The sequence below is a fragment of the Equus przewalskii genome, chromosome 6 (assembly GCF_037783145.1).
Source record: "Equus przewalskii isolate Varuska chromosome 6, EquPr2, whole genome shotgun sequence".
In the NCBI taxonomy this organism is placed as follows: domain Eukaryota; kingdom Metazoa; phylum Chordata; class Mammalia; order Perissodactyla; family Equidae; genus Equus; species Equus przewalskii.
The window spans coordinates 66,932,897-66,950,969 of record NC_091836.1 but is presented as its reverse complement, the minus strand read 5'-3'; the positions used below and the strand labels follow the sequence as shown (position 1 = coordinate 66,950,969).

General features: G+C 39.8%; 1 protein-coding gene across 1 annotated transcript in view; it reads left to right on the top strand.

Annotated features, from left to right (window-relative positions):
* Positions 1-18,073, top strand: part of AQP11 (aquaporin 11) — a 69,392-nt gene that overhangs the window by 32,290 nt on the left and 19,029 nt on the right. Inside the window, exon 3 of the mRNA XM_070625814.1 lies at positions 282-403. The gene's annotated coding sequence lies outside the window, so the exon portion shown is untranslated. The remainder of the gene's footprint in view (positions 1-281; positions 404-18,073) is intronic.

The following is an 18,073-nucleotide window of genomic DNA, read 5'->3' as shown; positions in this document are numbered from 1 at the left end:
CTGAGTTCCCTGGAGTCAGAACTGAAGCCCCAGAACTGCACCATCTGCACACCCTCCCATCTGCGCTGGTTTGCTCCTCCTCTATCAGATAGGATGAAATGCCACAGGGCATAAAATCTTGCTTCTGGAGCTGGTGTCAATGGACCAGACGATGCACCATAGACGTTGAGCAGTAGAAGTACAGGAGAGTTATCTTCTTGTGTGGTAAACCTTGACAAATGGGAAATGGGAGACGGAAGTGAGGTAGCCTGATGCATTTTTCTCATTTTCCCTTCCCACAGACGATTCCAAGGTTGTGATTCCTCCCTGTGGCCATGACAGAGAACTCCCGTGGCTCAAGGAGTCTACCTGCTAAGTCGCCTGCTGTTTCTCGTCATGGCTTCTTGGAAGCAGGGCCAGCCTGGTAACACATCATGCTATATTGCCTGACTTGCCTTTTTCTTCACTTTTCCCTTCCCAAACTTGTACCTCTTCCCCCCAAAAAAGAATCAGCACCTTAATCTTGACCCCAGGCTCTATAATCTAGAGCATTTGGACTAAGACACAGTTGCTAAATTGCTAAGTTGAATAGGAGACAGACTATTTAAAAAAATCAACTCTCCATTTGGGCTATTTGAGCCAATAGGATCTTTAGAGCATGTGTCCTATTTTTCCAAGCTTTCAACATGATGTAATGAGAAAGGGAATAAAAAGGAGGACACTGTAACAACATGAATAATGATCAGATTTGAGAAAGTTAGAGCTGGACCAGGTAGAAAACTATCAAATTAGAAGATGAAAAAGATCTTAAATATTAATATTAGGGCAGTTACAGAGCTCACATACTTCCCCAGGTCACATTATCCAAAGAAAACAGCAATCTGGTTTTGTTTATTAGTGGCTATCAAAAGTACTAGTAACATCCAGCAGAAACTCTCATCCACAAGATGTCTATTTACTTTGCTACGACAGAACCAGCCTTTAACCCATTCAGCACAACAAATATCTACTGACCCCTGTCATGTGGAGAGCAATGTGCTGGGCTTTGTGGAAGGTGGACAGTTGCTGGAGGCAAGCTTCTCAGATGAATAAGACCCAGATGTACCCTGCAGATGATATAATCTCAGAGGCAGGAATATGATAAAGTACACAGATGATTATTATACAAAGTCATATAAAATTTAAAAAGTACTAATTTTATTTGTACTATAAAGAGGTACAAAAAAAATTCTAAGAAGATCAAAGTAGGGAGAGATTATGTTAGTGGAAAGTAGTCAGGAAAAACTTCATTGAGAGTGGCAATACATTTGTTCAACATAATTTTAATAGTTGGCTGTTGGGGAAGGACAGGCAGATTATAAGAATAAAACCAAAGGCACAGAGGCAGGAAATAACTGAGTATAAATGTAGAATGATAGACCTTGACAGTTTTGAGGGTTACATCCAAAAACTTTGGGAACCCCCAATAGGCATATACCATTATATCATATAATTTGCTGCACTAAGTGCACACATAATGCTGAGTATAGAGCTACAAAGCCATCACATGATAGGAAGGACGGACCATCAGACAGGCTGACTTACCAATGAAGTGACTTGCTTCTTCATGCCTGAATCCTAGTGCATAGCATTCAAATTTAGGTCTCAGCAAAATGATGCATGACTGCCTTTCACTCAGGAATGGTCAAAACCTTAAATGTTAAGTCCATAAATATGAACAGCCTACTGCTGTTCCATTTGGCTGAAGTCTTCAGCATGAGTCAGCCTAGAGAAGAATCCTGCTTGTTTTAAGATAAAAGGAAACATTCTGTCATTTGTTTGAAATTTCTTAATATTTCTTCTATTTTGACGAGGCGTGTTTGTATGAACATATCCAGTGTTTTGTCTTCTCTCCTATTTAAACTCCTAGCCAAAGCCAAGAGAAAATTCATCTGCAGATCAAGAAGCAGAACTGGACACGCTCACCCCTTCAGCAGGCCTTCTAGGCCTCTGGGGACCATCAAAAAAGTGCCCCATAGTAGCTCCCCCATCTATCCTGGGTCTGGGAATACAGCCAAGCACAAGGCTTAGAGATAATCAGGACCCTATGGTATTGGCTGGAAAAAAACTCTAACCTTGATCACATTCCAGTTTCTCTCTCCTGATGTCTCTGGCTACCTGTAAGCTGAAGAAGAGGAAAGGAGATTGCAGGAAGAACCTCAGTTAAGATTGCATGCCTGCATGCGCATGTGCGGGTGCACACACGCACAACAAACACACGAACCAAAAATAAACGAACGAACAGTGGTCTCCATGCTTGACTTGCTGCCAGGAATAGTAGGCACTGAAAGAACAAGAAGCAGTTACCAAGAAGATCCTGCATCCACAAAGCAAAGCTCTGATGAGTAGCTGACAAACGGAAGCCTAAATAGGTTTTCAGAAGCTTCGACTGAGGGCTTCAGTCAGCAGGAGCATCAATCACGACACTGAGGATTTGAGAAGAAAGAAACACCAATTAAACTCATGGCCACTATCCTGAGATACCAATATTACAAATCTGATCTTGACCAAAATACCTCTAAAACCAAAAGAAAATGTCCTGCTTACTAGAAAAATATTTTCTCTGCCCTCTTGAGGCTGTAACACATTGAATGGATACTACAAAAAGAGGTAAAACCATGCTTAAGCAGACTCTTTAAATAATGAATTAAAGAGGAAGACAATATTGCTTGTCAGTAATCCCTGAACTTCATCTCTAAAGGCCTTAAAAGATGATGAAAATTGACAAATTATTAGGCGGCTGTTAAATGTGGTTATTAGGAAAACTACATAGAAACATGGGTAAATAATCCTTAAATAATGCTGAGTGAAAAATTAAAAATATAAAACATTTGGAATTATACTAATAGCCTAGATTTATTAAGAATTTATAATTGAACCCCCCCCCCCACACACACACACATATGGGTGTGGATTAGAATGGAAATGGTTGTATCAAGATACAAGATTTAGAGTAATCTTTTTTATTTTCTGGAAAATTTTCTTTGCTATTATCACAGCAATTTATCAAATAAAATAAATATGATCAACGAACTAATTCCAGTGGAAAAACAAACTGATGAATGCCCAAATTACTGCTATGGATTTTCACATGCTCTGTTGTGTGTCCAAATTTATAATGGAAAAGCATTGACACGAAAGTTAACTTCTATGGAAAACAACAACAAAGAAATCACTTTGTAAGCTTAAAAAAATAAAAGAAAAGAAGGGGTTTGGGTTTGAAAGCTTGAAAAGAAAATTTAATTTACAGCAGGATTCATTTCACACACAGTGGCATGAAGGGACCATGAGGACCCTGCAGCTATTCTGGTGAGTCCCGTGCAAGGCCCACGGTGCGGGAGCTTTGCAGTGGGGAGGTCTGTATTCAGACTCAGTTCTCCCACTTACTAGCTGTAGGGTTTGTTTTTTTTTTTTTTTTTTAGGAAGACCAGCCCTGAGCTAGCTGCTGCCAATCCTCCTCTTTTTGCTGAGGAAGACTGGCCCTGAGCTAACATCCATGTCCATCTTCCTCTACTTTATATATGGGACGCCTACCACAGCATGGCTTTTGCCAAGTGATGCCATGTTGGCACCCGGGATCTGAACCGGAGAACCCCGAGCCAGCGAGAAGCAGAACATGTGAACTTAACCGCTGCGCCAGTAGCTGTAGGTTCTTGGTCAAGTTATTTAAGTTCTCTAAGCCTCAGCTTCCTCCTTTGTAAAATGGAGATGTAGATAACCCACCTCATAAGATGGTGGTAAGGCTTAAACAATATAAGGCCTTTAAAGCAAGCCCCTAACACCTTGCGTGGTAGGCAGTTCAGGTTCAGTAAATGCTAGTTCCCTTCTCTCTCCATTCCCTTTTCAGAAATCCATCATATAAAAGTGGACCTAGCTGTGAAGGAGTCAATCATCAGGTTGTTAATAATACAATTTGCCACTTATTGACTGCCTACTAGGAGAGTCAGTGTCTGGCATATGGTAGACTCCCAGTAAAGATATGTTTAATGGAGGGATGAATGGCTGGCTGGCTAGCTTAATCTCTGTCTTCATATCCCTAGAGGAAGAGACATTGGATTTGTTCTATATATTTCTAAAGAATACAACCAGGACCAGGAAGTACAGTGGTAATCCCTCTGTACTTTTTGAGCAGAGAAAGTGAGTTCAGCCAAGCAAAGACCAGGCTATTGGAGGAGCACTTCGTAAGAACAGAAGTGAAAGGGGGCTTCTCTGAGCAAGACACACTCTCCAGGTCTTCGGACTCTGCTGGAAAGAGTCACCCTCTTCATCTCTGGATCTGAGAAGACAGCACTCTGCCAGAGGTATGTTGCTCACTTTCCTCCTTCCCTGATGCTCTGAGGGTGGACAATGCTTAGGCCAGAAGGGAGGCGCTGATACATCCTAGAGTAATCAATCTTGTGTGGAGGACCTGACTCAGTCATAACAGGCCTCTCATGTGCCCAGGTCTGGATGCAGCGCATGGGCTGTTTCCACTTAATTTCCTTGTGGAGTAGGTGGAAGCTACAAGGAGTCAGAGTTTCACATTAAATCAAGTACAACATTCTAATGAAGCTGTCCAAACATGGAAGAGGCTGCCTCAGAAACAGTAGGTTCCCCATCACCAGCCCCTGGGGTGGGAGGAATGTTGCTATGGTCGTTGTTATGCTGGAGAGGAAATTCTTGTTTTGGATCGATGATTAAGAAAAACTCCTTCCAGCCTGAGATTTTTATTTTATTTGAGACACTCATGCTCTCAAAACTAGGCTTTCTAAGATACTCTGTGCTCATAGATTGGAAGAATTAATATGTTAAAATGTCCATATTACCCAAAACAATCTACAGATTCAATGCAATCTCTATAAAAATTCCAATGGTATTTTTCATAGAATTAGAGCAAACAATTCTAAAATTTGTATAGAACCAAAAAATACCCTGAATAGCCAAAGCAATCTTGAGAAAGAACAAATCTGGAGGCATCATGCTCCCTGATTTCAACCAAATTATAAAAGTATAGTAATCAAAACAGTGTGGTATTGGCATAAAAACAGACACAAATATCGATAGAACAGAATAGAGCACCCAGAAATAAACCGACACATATGTGGCCAATTAATTTATGACAAAGGAGCCAAGAATATACAATGGAGAATGGACAGTCTCCTTAATACATGGTGTTTGAAAAACTGGACAGCCACACGCAAAAGAATGAAACCAGACCACCATCTTACACTATACACAAAAATCAACTCAACATGTATTAAAGACTTGAATGTAAAACCTGAAACATGAAACTCCTAGAAGAAAACACAGGGAGTAAGGTCCTTGACATCAGTCTTGGTTATAATCTTTTGGATACGACTCCAAAAGCAAAGACAACAAAAGCAAAAATAAATGTGGGACTGCATCATACTAAAAAGTTTCTCACAGCCAAGAAAACCATCAACAAAATGAAAAGGCAACCTACTGAATGGGAGAAGATACTTGCAAATCATATCTCCAATAAGGGGTTAATATCCTAAATTTAGAGAGAACACACACAACTCAATAACAACAAAAAAACAATCTGAGTAAAAAATTGGCGGAAGATCTGAAAAGACGTTTGTCCAAAGAAGAGATACAGATGGCAACAGGCACATGAAAAGATGCTCAATACCATTAATCATCAGGGAAATACAAGTCAAAACCACAATGAGATATCACCTCACACCTCTCAGAATGGCTATTATCAAAAAGACAGTAAATAACAAATGCTGGCAAGGAAGTGGAGAAAAGGGAAGACTTGTGCACTATTGGTGGAACTGTAAATTGGTGCAGCCACTATGGAAAACAGTATGGAGGTTCCTCAAAAAATTAAAACTAGAACTACCATATGATCCAGAAATTCCACTTCTGGGTATTTATCTGAAGAAAATGAAACTAATTTGAAAAGATACATACACCCCTATATTCATTGCAGCGTTATTTACAACAGCCAAGATATGGAAAAGAGCTAAGTCAATGGATGAATGGATAAAGAAGATGTGGTATATACATACAACGGAATACTACTCGGCCACAAAAAAGGATGAAATCTTGCCATTTGTGACAACATGGATGGATCTAAGGATATTATACTAGGTGAAATGAGTCAGAGAGAGAAAGACAAATAACATATGATTTCACTTATATGTGGAATCTAAAAAACAAAATAAACAAATGAAACAAAACAAATCTCATAGATACAGAGAACAGATGTGTGGTTGCCAGAGGGGAATGGGTTGGGGAGGCTCAGAGAAATGGGTGAAGGATATCAAGAGGTACATAAATAAATAAGTCATGGGGATGTAATGTCAATAATACTGTATTGCGAAGTTGAAAGACGTTAAGAAAGTAAATCTCAAAAGTTCCCAAAACAAGAAAAAAATTTTTTTGTAACTTTGTATAGTAAAAGATGGTAACTATACTTATTGTAGTGATCATTTTGCAATGTATACAAATGTTGAATCATTATGTTGTACACCTGAAACTAATATAATGTATGTCAATTATACTTCAATTAAAAAAACAAAGCAAAAAACAAAACTAGGCTTTCTACTGACATCTGGGGGCTTACTTGTAGAAAAGAATATTACTACAAATTTAACCCTGAGCTTCTTTCTACCTCACTTGAGCCTATAGGTGTTCCCTTTCTCCCAGATTTTCCCAGGGGAGGAGTGTCACAAAAGATTGTTCCGATCTTGCAATATCACCATATCTTGACATGGCTACAGGACCAGGATAGATTCACACAGTTAGAGGAAGATGCACTCCTTTCCAGCCTCATGGAGAAGGAAAGAGGTCCTATACATGACAAAATAAATTACCATCAGAGGTAGACCCTGACCAAACAGCTGATGTGGGTGATTAGTGCCATGAAAACTGAGTTGATAAAAAGATACCTGTGGTCTGCGGTGGAGGGGTTTTTAGGGAAAGAGTGAAACCAGAGCTGGTTCTTGATGGAGAAGTAACCCAGGAAGCAGAAGGTGGAGTGGGAATGGACAGCACTGAAGGCAGCAAAAGACCCTGGACTTGGGAGTCAACAGATCTATGTCAGATTCTCACTTCTCCTCACTAGCTGTGACTACAGCTCATCTCTTAGAGTCTCTGAACAGCAGCTTCCCCCCTTACACCATGGATACTGATGCTTCCCTGAAAGCTTGTTGTATAGATTAGAGTTAGCATGTGTAACACGGCTTGCTCAGTGTTTGGCACACAATAGGCACTCCAACGGCAGCTTGTATTGCTGCGGATTTGACACGGGGTGGACCTGGTGTGTTCAGGGAATAAATTGCGAGACAGTTTGACTCGGGCAGAGTGTGTGGAAGCATAGGAAGTGAGCCTAAGGCGGCGTTGTGTGCTAGAGAGAGCCCAGGACTAGGAGTCAGGAGATCTTGGTTTGAGTTCTTAATGTCATTTCAGCAGACAAGTCACTTCCACTTTCTTTGAGCCTCTCTATTCTATCTGTACAGTGAGGACGTTGATCTAGAGAAGTAGTTCTCTATCCTGGCTGCCTATTGGAATCAGCGAGAGTGCTTTAAAAAATTCTAATGACCATGCTGCACCCCAGGCCAACTAAATCAGAACTTCTGGGGCTGGGACTCCAGACAGCAGACATTTTTTTTTAAAAAGGCTTTATTGGGGAGCCAGCCTGGTGGCATAGTGGTTAAGTATGCACACTCCATTTCAGTGGCCCAGGGTTCATGGGCTTGGATCCCAGGCGCAGACCTACACAACACTCATCAAGCCATGCTGTGCTAACATCCCACAAACAAAATACAGGAAGACTGGCACAGATGTTGGCTCAGTGACAATCTTCCTCAAGCAAAAAGAGGAAGATTGGCAACAGATGTTACCTAAGGGCCAATCTTCCTCACACACACACACAAATGGCTTTATTGAAATATAATTGATAAACAAAAAAAGGGGCACATGTTTAATGTATAAAATTTGATGAGTTTGGACATATGCATACACTCATGATATTATCACCACAATTAAGGTAATAAACATATCCATCACCTCCAAAAGTTTCCTTGTGCCCCATTTTTTGTCTATGTGGTAAGAACACTTAACATGAGATCTACCCTCTTAACACTTTTAAATGCCCAATACTGTGCTGTTAACTACAGGCACTATGTTGTACAACACGTCTCCAGGATTTACTCATCTGGCACAACTGAAACTTTATACCCATTGAACAACAACTCCCCATTTCCCCTGCTCCCCAGCCACTGGCAGCCACTATTCTATTCTCTGCTTCTATGAGTTTAACTATTTCAGATTCCTCATACAAGGGGTATTACACAGTGTTTGTCCTTCTGAGACTGGCTTATTTCACTTAGAATAATCTCCTCCAGGTTCATCCATGTTGTCACAAATGGTAGGATTTCCTCCTTTTTTTAAGGCTGAATAATATTCCATTGTGAGTATATACCACATTTCCTTTATCCATTCGTCTGTTGATGGACATTTGGGTTGTTTCCATATCTTGGCTATTGTGACTAATGCTGCAATGAACATGCAAGTGCATATATCTCTTTGAGATCTTGATTTCAATTCTTTTGGATATATACCTAGAAGTGGAATTGCTGGATCATACGGTAGTTCTAGTTTTAATTTTTTGAGGAACCTCCATACTTTTTCCCATAGTGGCTGAATCATTTTACATTCCCACCACCAGTGTACAAGTATTCCAATGTCTCCACAACCTCACCAACTCTTATCTTTTGTTTGTTTTGATAACAGCCATCCTAACAGATGTGAGGTGATATCTCTTTGTGGTTTTGATTTGCATTTCCCTGATGATTAGTGAAGATGAGCACTTTTTCTTATACCTGTTGGCCATATGCATGTCTTCTTTGGAGAAATGTCTTTTCAAATATTGCCCAGTCTTTAATTGGGTTATTTGGGTTTTTCACTATCAAGTTGTAGGAGCTTTGTGTATATTTTGCATATTAACCCCTTATCAGATAAATGGTTTGCAAATATTTTCTCCCCTTCCATAGACTGCCTTTTCATTCTTTTGATTGTTTCCTTTGCTGTGCAGAAGCTTTTAAATTTGATATAGTCCCACTTGTCTATTTTTGCTTTTGTTGCCTATGCTTTTGGAGTCATATCCAAGAAATCATTGCCAAGACCAATGTCAAGAAGGTTTTCCCCTATGTTTTCTTCTAGGAGTTTTACAGTTTTAGGGCTTGTGTTTAAGTCTTTAATCCATTTTGAGTTGATCGTTGTGTATGGTGTAAGATAAGGGTCCAATTTCATTCTTTCGCATGTGAATATCCAGTTTTCCCAATACCATTTGTTGAAGAGACTGTCCTTTCTGCATTGTATATTCTTGGCATTCTTGCCAAAGATAAGTTGACCATATATGCATGGGTTTACTTCCAGGCTCTCTAATCTGTTTCATTGATCTACCTGTCTATCTTTATGCCAGTACCATACTGTTCTAATTACTGTAGCTTTGTAATACATTTTCAAGTCAGGAAATGTGATGCCTCCAGCTTACAGAAAGCAGATTTTTTAAAGCTCCCCAGGTGATTCCAAAGTGCATGAAGGTTGAGAACCATTACACTAGATAATTTCTAAGGTGTTTATAGTTCTAACATTAAGAAGATAAAGAGAAAACAACAATAAATAATTATTGGGGCTGGGCCCATGGCCTAGGGGTTAAATTTGGTGCACTCTGCTTCAGCGGCCCAGGTTTGGTTCCTAGGTATGGACCTACACCACTCGTCAGTGCCCATGCTGTGACGGTGACCCACATAAAAGTAGAGGAAGATTGGCACAGATGTTAGGTCACGGAGAATCTTCCTCAGGAAAATAAATATGTATATGTCAGATAATGGCTACTATTTATTGAGTGGTAAGTGTCAGGCACTTCACCAAAGAGCTCCTAATGTGATATTTAATAATCACATTATTAATCACATTAATAATCAATAAATCTAAGGGGAAGGAATTTTACAGATGAAGAATTAAGTTTAGAAAGATATTCATTTGCAGAACACCATGTGGCTAAGTGTCAGAGCTAGTATTTTAATGCAGATCTCTCTGATGTCCCAAATGGAAACTTGACCATTACATTCTACCATTTTGCATAACTCCTATAAAGCATTGAAAATGGTTTCTTTTATCTTGCTTACCTGGAGGCAACATGTCAAGATCCCAATGCCTATGAATGGATGTATTTCTGTGAACTTAGGGACTTTTACTCTATTTCTTGACAAGTATCTCTGGTTTAAGATGGGTCAATTTCTAAATATGGACTATAACTGATAAATTACTTTTTATTCAATATTTTTATGCTGAAACAGCTGCCACGGAGCATGAGCGGCCCCCAAACAATGAGTAAGATGCTGCCATCTTGTGGCATGTTTTGTAAGGCCAAGTGTGTAATCCTCCAGTGAGGAAAGACCAGTAGACAATTCTAACCATGCCTGCCACTTTGCCATCATTCTGTTGTTTTCCTACCTGTAACATCATTTTGTTTCTCCAAATATAATATTAGAAATGAATCAATACAGAAACATAAGAAAATAGGTAAGAACAGAAGACAGAATAATAATGTTGCCCTCTCCTACTATTTATTAGTGTATCACTTTTGTCAAGTTACTTAATGTTTCTGGGCCTGAAATTTTCTTATCTGTAAAGTGGGGACAATAACACTCATCTGATAGTATTGCTTTAAAACCAAATCAAAATGTATATTTAAAAATTTGCCTGGCAAATTGCAGGCAGTTGACAAATACCAGGTCCTCACTCCCTTTCCCTCTTTCTCAATCCTTCGCCCTTTCCTCTAGTTCCAAGCTCTTTCCACTTAAGATATCCTAGGCTTCTGCTTTTTACTCACTTTCTTAAGTATTTCCCCCATGGTTCTTTCAGTTTCCTGGCTCCACCCTATCCGCACTCCCCCCTCATACACATAGGGGTGCCCATGTTTACATATATGGACCCTTACCTTGGTAAGGTAGGGCTTGGTAAGCTTGTCTACATCATCCTAATGTGGCTGGCTCTCCCTCCACTCCCGCATTTGTGCTGTCGTGGGTACTGCAAGGCAAAACACCTCGCACTGGGTTTCACTGAGCAGTTTCTCCATTACTAACAGCACTCTATGATCCTGTCAGAGCCAGGTACCCTCAGATTCTGCTTATCCCTTATCCCTGATCCTCTCACCCTGACCTTGGGAGATCTGACATGCATGCCTCAACTTCCCCCTGACTTCTTTTCCACCACTCTCTCACCTCACTCTGCTCCGCCCTCTGGCCTCCTCCCCTTTGCTGCTCCCTTTGCCTGAAAGGTTCTCCCAGATATCCACATGGTTTGCTCCCTAATTTCTACAAATTTCTGCTCAAATATCACCGTAGTAGACAAGGCTTCCTTGACACTCTACTGTACAAAACAGCACACACACAAAACCCCAGTAACTTTCCATCCCCTTTACCCTGCTTAGTCTTAGTTTATGGCACCTCTTACCACCCATCACACTGGTTCTGCACTGGAACAGGAGGGAGTGAGCTGGCAGCTTCAAGTGTTCTTCTGCGGGAGGGCAAAGTTCACTTGGTGAGGCATTCGGTCCTCCCTAGTGGATTATTCCTGGAAATAGTCATTGCTATGTGTGTTAGCTGGTAATAACACACGTAAGACAAAGCTATAGAAACTTATTTTTTCATTCTTGCTGCTGCTACTCCTCGGCACTTCGTCTATCTTCCCCTCCATTTATCGTGAAATGTCTGTTTCTTCTGGTTTCATCTGGCTTTGGTGTTTATTAATTAGGGTAGCTAATTCTAAACACAGAGTTCATGGAAGGGCTTCAGAGGATCCTTGAATAACTTGAAATTATTGGCAAGATTTTGGGGGTATGTTTGTTTTCTGCAGCTACAGTCCATGACATTGATCAAGTTCAAGGAGTCTATGACTTCCCCCAGCAAAATATTAAAAAGCATAGTTTTAGGGAAGACAGCACAATAGTCCCCTATCTTAATATACAAAATACTTAATCATTGTTTAATATTAGCCTGTCTTTCTCAATAGCCTAAGCACCTAGAGTAAAGGGATAGTATTTATTCATCACATGATGGCTAGCACCTAACTGATTCTCAATAAATATTTGTTGAATGAATGAAGACTCCACCGTGATAAGAGCCTATTAATTAGTCATTCTGTCCGTAATCTTTCTCAGACAAGCCTTGTTCTGGGGTTAGGCTGTGTTTTGATAGATCCAGTTAGATTCTGTTCACCATTTGGAAATAAAGAATTAAAATCACAAATCTCACTTTTAACACAGAAGAGCCAGTCGTCATACTGCACACTGTAAGAGAAGTTGAGTAAAAATGAAACAGCTAGTTGCGCATCAGAAAGGGAGCAGTGAATGGGAAGTTAGGGGGAGCGGAATTCAGAAAGAGGTAGCTCCCATAACTAGAATTCAAAGAGTTGATAATCCTGGCAAGAATCAGGTTTGTCCAGTTAAATTCAAAACTAGAAATGTAAGCACAGGTTCAAACCACCAGTCCCATCATTAGAGAGAAAAGGAAGTTGAAAAACCAGTTGGCTGAGGTTTGTATTTCTAATAGATTAGGTATAAAGAAAGGGATTCCTGGCATCTGTGTTCTAACTTAGTTTTACCATTATCAAAAAAAAAAAAAAGTACGCTCTTTGACTCAGGTTATTAAATTGCATTGGGTGTGTGGGTATTTTATAGATTTTTATATTTTACCTTTTATATTTAACAGATTTTAAAGAAATTTCTAGATACCTTAGAGATAAGCCCCCTCATTTTGTAGATCCCTAGTTTTTCAGGCAACAGTATCCTAAATATAGGGCTGCAACAAGAGTTACAAAACAGTAATTCTTTGGCTCTGCTTCTGTTCATTCTGCAGGAAAACCAAACTGCCTTATTTTCTCACAAATTGTTTGGTGAAGCCCCCAGTGCACCTGCACAGCAAGTGTCTTCACCGCCATTTTCTCCTAGCCCGACCTAGCTCTGGCTCTCTGAAGAGCTTTTATTGAGGCTTAAAGGGCAGATAGGCCTCTGGGAGCTGCCCAAAGCACTCTGCAGTTGCTGTGCCCACAGGTGCCTGCTCCAAGGTTACTGACGTCCTGTACTGAGGTCTTCACCATCTCTTGTCATTGCCCAAATCACCAACTCCAGGCTCTGCTGAAACATCCTTGTGTTCCAATTCTACTAAAAAAAATTAGGAGCAACTTTTATTTTGTGTGTGTGGATATTATTTTATTTTTTAATACACTTTTTATTTAAAATAGTTCTAGATTAAAGAAACAAAACAAAAAAATGGGGCAGCCCCATGGCATAGTGGTTAAGTTCAGTGCACTCTGCTTCAGCAGCAGCCCAGGCTTGTGGGTTCAGATCCTGGGAAAGCACCTACACCAATTGTCAACCATGCTGTGGCTGAGACACAATTATAAAGTGGAGGAAGATGGGCACAGATGTTAGCTCAGGGCTAATCTTCCTCAGCAAAAAAAAAAAGTCACAGATTTACAGAAAGATTGCAAATATGGTAGAGAGTTCCTATATACGCCACCCACAGTTTCCCCTATTGTTAACATCTTACATTGGTATGGAACATTGGTCATAATTAATGAACCAATATTAATATTATTATTATTAACTGAAGTCCATATTTTATTCAGACTTCCTTAATTTTTACCTAATGTCCTTTAGCTGTTCCGGGATCCCACCCAGGATATTACATTACATTTAGTCATCACATCTCCTTAGGCTTCCCTTGGCTATGACAGCTTCTCAGACTTCTCTTATTTTTTATGACCTTGACCCTTTTGAGGGGTTCAGGTATTTTGCAGAATGTCCCTCAATTGGGATTTATCTGATATTTTCTCATGATTAGACTGGGGTTATGTGTTTTGGGAAGGAAGAGCACAGAGATAAAGTGCCATTCTCATCACATGGTATCAAAGGTACATCCTATCAGCTTGACATCGCTGTTGATGTTAACCTTGGTCATCTGGCTGAGGGAGTGTCTGTCAGGTTTCTTCACTGCAATGTTACTGTTTCCTGTCCTCTCTGCCCCTTCCTTTCCATACTGTTCTCTTTGAAAACAAGTCAATACGCACAACCCACATTTAACACATGAGGAGCTATGCTCAGCCTCCTTGAAGGCAGAGCATCTATAAAAATTATTTGGAATTCTTCTGCATGAGTTATTTTTATCTTTTCTCCCATTTATTTGTCCAATCATTTATGTATATCAGTGTGGCTTCATGGATATATACTTTATTCTTTTGAGTTATATTCCAGTACTACTTTATTTTGTTGCTCAAATTGTCTAGCTTTGGCCAGCTCTTTCAGTTGGTTCCTGTGTCCCTTTGACATATCTCCATTCCTCTTTTTTAGGATTTACATTATGGCACTACAATATGCTCCAGGCTCACCTTGTATATTTCCTACCCCAGGCCTTGAATCATCCATTTCCCTAAGGAGCCCTGGTTCCTTTGATTGGAGAATGGTATTAGAAACCAAGATCTAAGCACTAGGTGTGCTCATTGCTACTGAGGGATCCTACCCTCTAGACTCTTCTGCTGACAGAGTAAGGAAATGTGTGTATACTAACCCATGTATATGCACATATCTGTAACTACTTGTGTATGTAACCATCTGGATCTATATAAGCTAAACTTAAGTTCATACTGCTATCTCCAACTCTAATTCGTTACCACATGGATCATTCTAGCCTCTTCCCCTTGATTATCTGTAAATTCCCACTCCAACAGCGAGAAACCTGGCTCCCACTATCCACCATCCATTTATTTAACTATTCAATTCCAGTGTATGTGTGTGTATATATATATTCAGTATTGTTAACTTATACCCCCATGGTAAAGTTCACCATCATGGTATATTGTGTTATCATGGTATAACTTTATCAACTAGAGGATAGTGCTGATGTACAATTCCTTTTGCATTTAGTTTTACAGAATCCACTCAATTACCAAGTTACTTAGGTCAGCACTTTTTCTCCCACCTCCTTCAGTGAGGTTGTTTCAAACATTTATAACATAGTTAGATTATTCTGTGCCACTCTTTACTCCATCTTGGGACCCTCCTATCTCCTAAATGATTTTTTTTTTTTTTTTGAAATTTACATACGAAAAGGTTCTATGGGTTTTGACAAATGCATAGTGTCATATATCCACCATTACAGTATTATACAAAATGGTTTCACCACCATAAAATATCCTCTGTGCTTAATATATTCAACCCTCTTCCCCATTGAATCCCTACTGATTTGTTTTCTGTCTCTATAATTTTGCCTTTTCCAGAATGTCCTATAAATAAAATCCCAAAGTTTGTAGCCTTTCAGAGTTGATTCTTTCACGTAGCATGTACCTTCAAGATTCATCCATGTCTTTGCTTAGCCTGATAGCTCAACCTTTTTAAAAAATATTTTAATTGTTTAATTTTCATTGTTTTAATTGTGGTAAAATACACATAACATAAAATTTACCATCTTAACCATTTTTAAGTATATGGTTCAGTGGTATTAAGTATATTCATATTGTTGTGCAACCATCGCTACCATCCATCTCCAGAACTCTCTTCATCTTGCAAAACTGAAACACTATACCCATTAAACAATAAATCCCATTTCTCCCTCCCCCAGGCCCTGGCAACCACCATTCTATTCTCTGCTTCTATGAGTTTGACTATTTTAGATACCTCATATAAGGGGAATTATATAGTGTTTGCCTTTTTGTGACTGGCTAATTTCACTTAGCATAATGTCCTCAAGTTTCATCCAAGTTGTAGCATATGTCAGAATTTCCTTCCTTTTTAAGGCTGAATAATATTCCACTGTAATGTATATACCACATTTTGTTTATCTGTTCATCCCTCAATGGACACTTGGGTTGCTTTCACCTTTTTGCTATTGTGAATATCTCATCCCTATTTCTCATTGAACAGTATTCCACCGCATGGGTGTTTCAATTTAGTTTGACTTTTGTTTTTTTAATTGCAGCCCTTTCACCTTAAGACAGAGGCATGAACCCACGGGGGCTGAACTGGAGGGAAATCTAAATGACAGAGACCATGCTCTATTCATCATTTCTTCTCCTTCCTGACAATGGCTCACTATCCTTGAACAAGGCTTGAGAACTCAGCTCTCTCTCTTTCTCTCTTAGGATGACTTCTTTCCTAAGACTCTTCAGGAGCAACATATAAATAGAGTCCTGAAGTCCTGCTCCGTCAGTCCTCCAGGGATGCTTGAATCCTAGGGGGATAGCTGGGACCCCTCCTAGATAGAGGAAATGGAAGCACAAAGCAGGAGTCACTCATTAGTGACTGTTTTGGACCAAACTGTCCCCCTGCCTTTCATATACTGAAGCCCTAACCTCCAACGTGACCGTGTTTGGAGATAGGGCCTTTAGGGAGATAATTAAGGTCAGATGAGGTAAAAAAAAAAAAAAAAAAAAAAAAAGCTGGGGCCCTAATCTGATAGGACTGGTGTCCTTCTAAGAAGGGGAGGAGACACCAGAGATCTCTCTCTCTGTGAGAACACAGAGAAAAGGCCATGTGAGGACACAGTGAGAAGGCCACTGTCTACAAGACAGGAAGAGAGGTCTCACCAGAAACTAACCCTGGCACCTTGATCTCAGACTCCCAGCCTCCAGAACTATGAGAAAAGAAATGTCTGTTGTTGAAGCCCCCAGGCTGTGGTTTAGTAATGGCAGCCTGAGCAGACTGACACAGTGGCAGAACTGTGTCTAGTCCTCAAGGGTCCTGACACCAATTTCAGAGTTCCCTCCACTCAGAAACATTGCTTTTCTTTTCTTCTATTAAAGAAATACAAAAGTAGAGACACTGGCCGACCCCTCTACCCACAGGACGAGGTCACAGGACCCGAACATTTCAGTTGTTTACAGGTTATCAATAAATATTTTTGTTCAAATAAATGTAAGGTTTGATGAACTTTCCCACCACACGATGGGAAAATAGGAACTTTACAGTAAAGAAACCTGACAGATACTACCTTAATCAGGAGATCAAAGTAATTAACATCAGTAACTGAAATCATCTGGCAACTGATAGGATGCAACGAGAAAAACACCCCATCACTTCTGTGGTATTCCTGCCAAAGATGCTTAACCTGAAACTAATATCTAGGAAACAATCAGACAAACCCAAATTCAAAGAGGTTCTACAAAATAACTGACCTGTAATCCTCAAAATTGTCAAGGTTGTGAAGGAAGGACTGACAAAACTTCCAGATTGAAGGAGACTAATGAGACATGACAGCTAAATGCAATGTGTGATTCTGAACTGAATCCTTCTGCCACAGAGGACAGTGCTGGGACTATTGGCCAAACTTGAATGGGATCTGAGGAGTAGACGACAGTAATGTAACAATGTTAATTTCCTGATTTTGATGGTCTTATTATGGTTATGTAAGAGAATGTTGTTGTTTGAGGAAACAAACACTAAAATATTCAGGGTAATGAGACATAAATACCAGCAACTCACTTTCAAGTGGTTGAAGAAAAAATAGTTTGTTGTATTATACTTGCAACTTTTCCATAAGCTTGAGATTGTTTCAAAATAAAGTATATATTTTTTAATGTAATCACTCAAATCTCTTCCCTGACATCCAGGTTTTTAAAGTTTCTGCCATGATAACATCAAGCCAAAGGATGTGCCTTCAGAAGCTCTTAAACATCTCATCTCCTTCTCTCCTCACAGATGTCACTGGAATGTAATTCTAAATTTTGCTGAGGTTTTTTTCCCTTCATTTGTCTTCATCTTGTCTGAGGCCTTGGTGCAAAATTCATTATTACATAACTTTCATCTTTTAGCTCTATTTTTAAACACCAACCCTTATTGAGCACTAACCATGTGCTGGGCTGCGTACTAAGTACTTTTTAGTGTTTATCCAATACAGCATTGTCTCATTTAACCTTGATCTCACACTACTTCCCTCTTCACACTCCATCCTACAGCACCCTGACTGCCCTGGGCTGCCTCTCTGGGCCTTTGCAAATTGCAGGCCCCCTGCCTCTCTTCCCCTCCTCTTGACCTCTGAGCTCC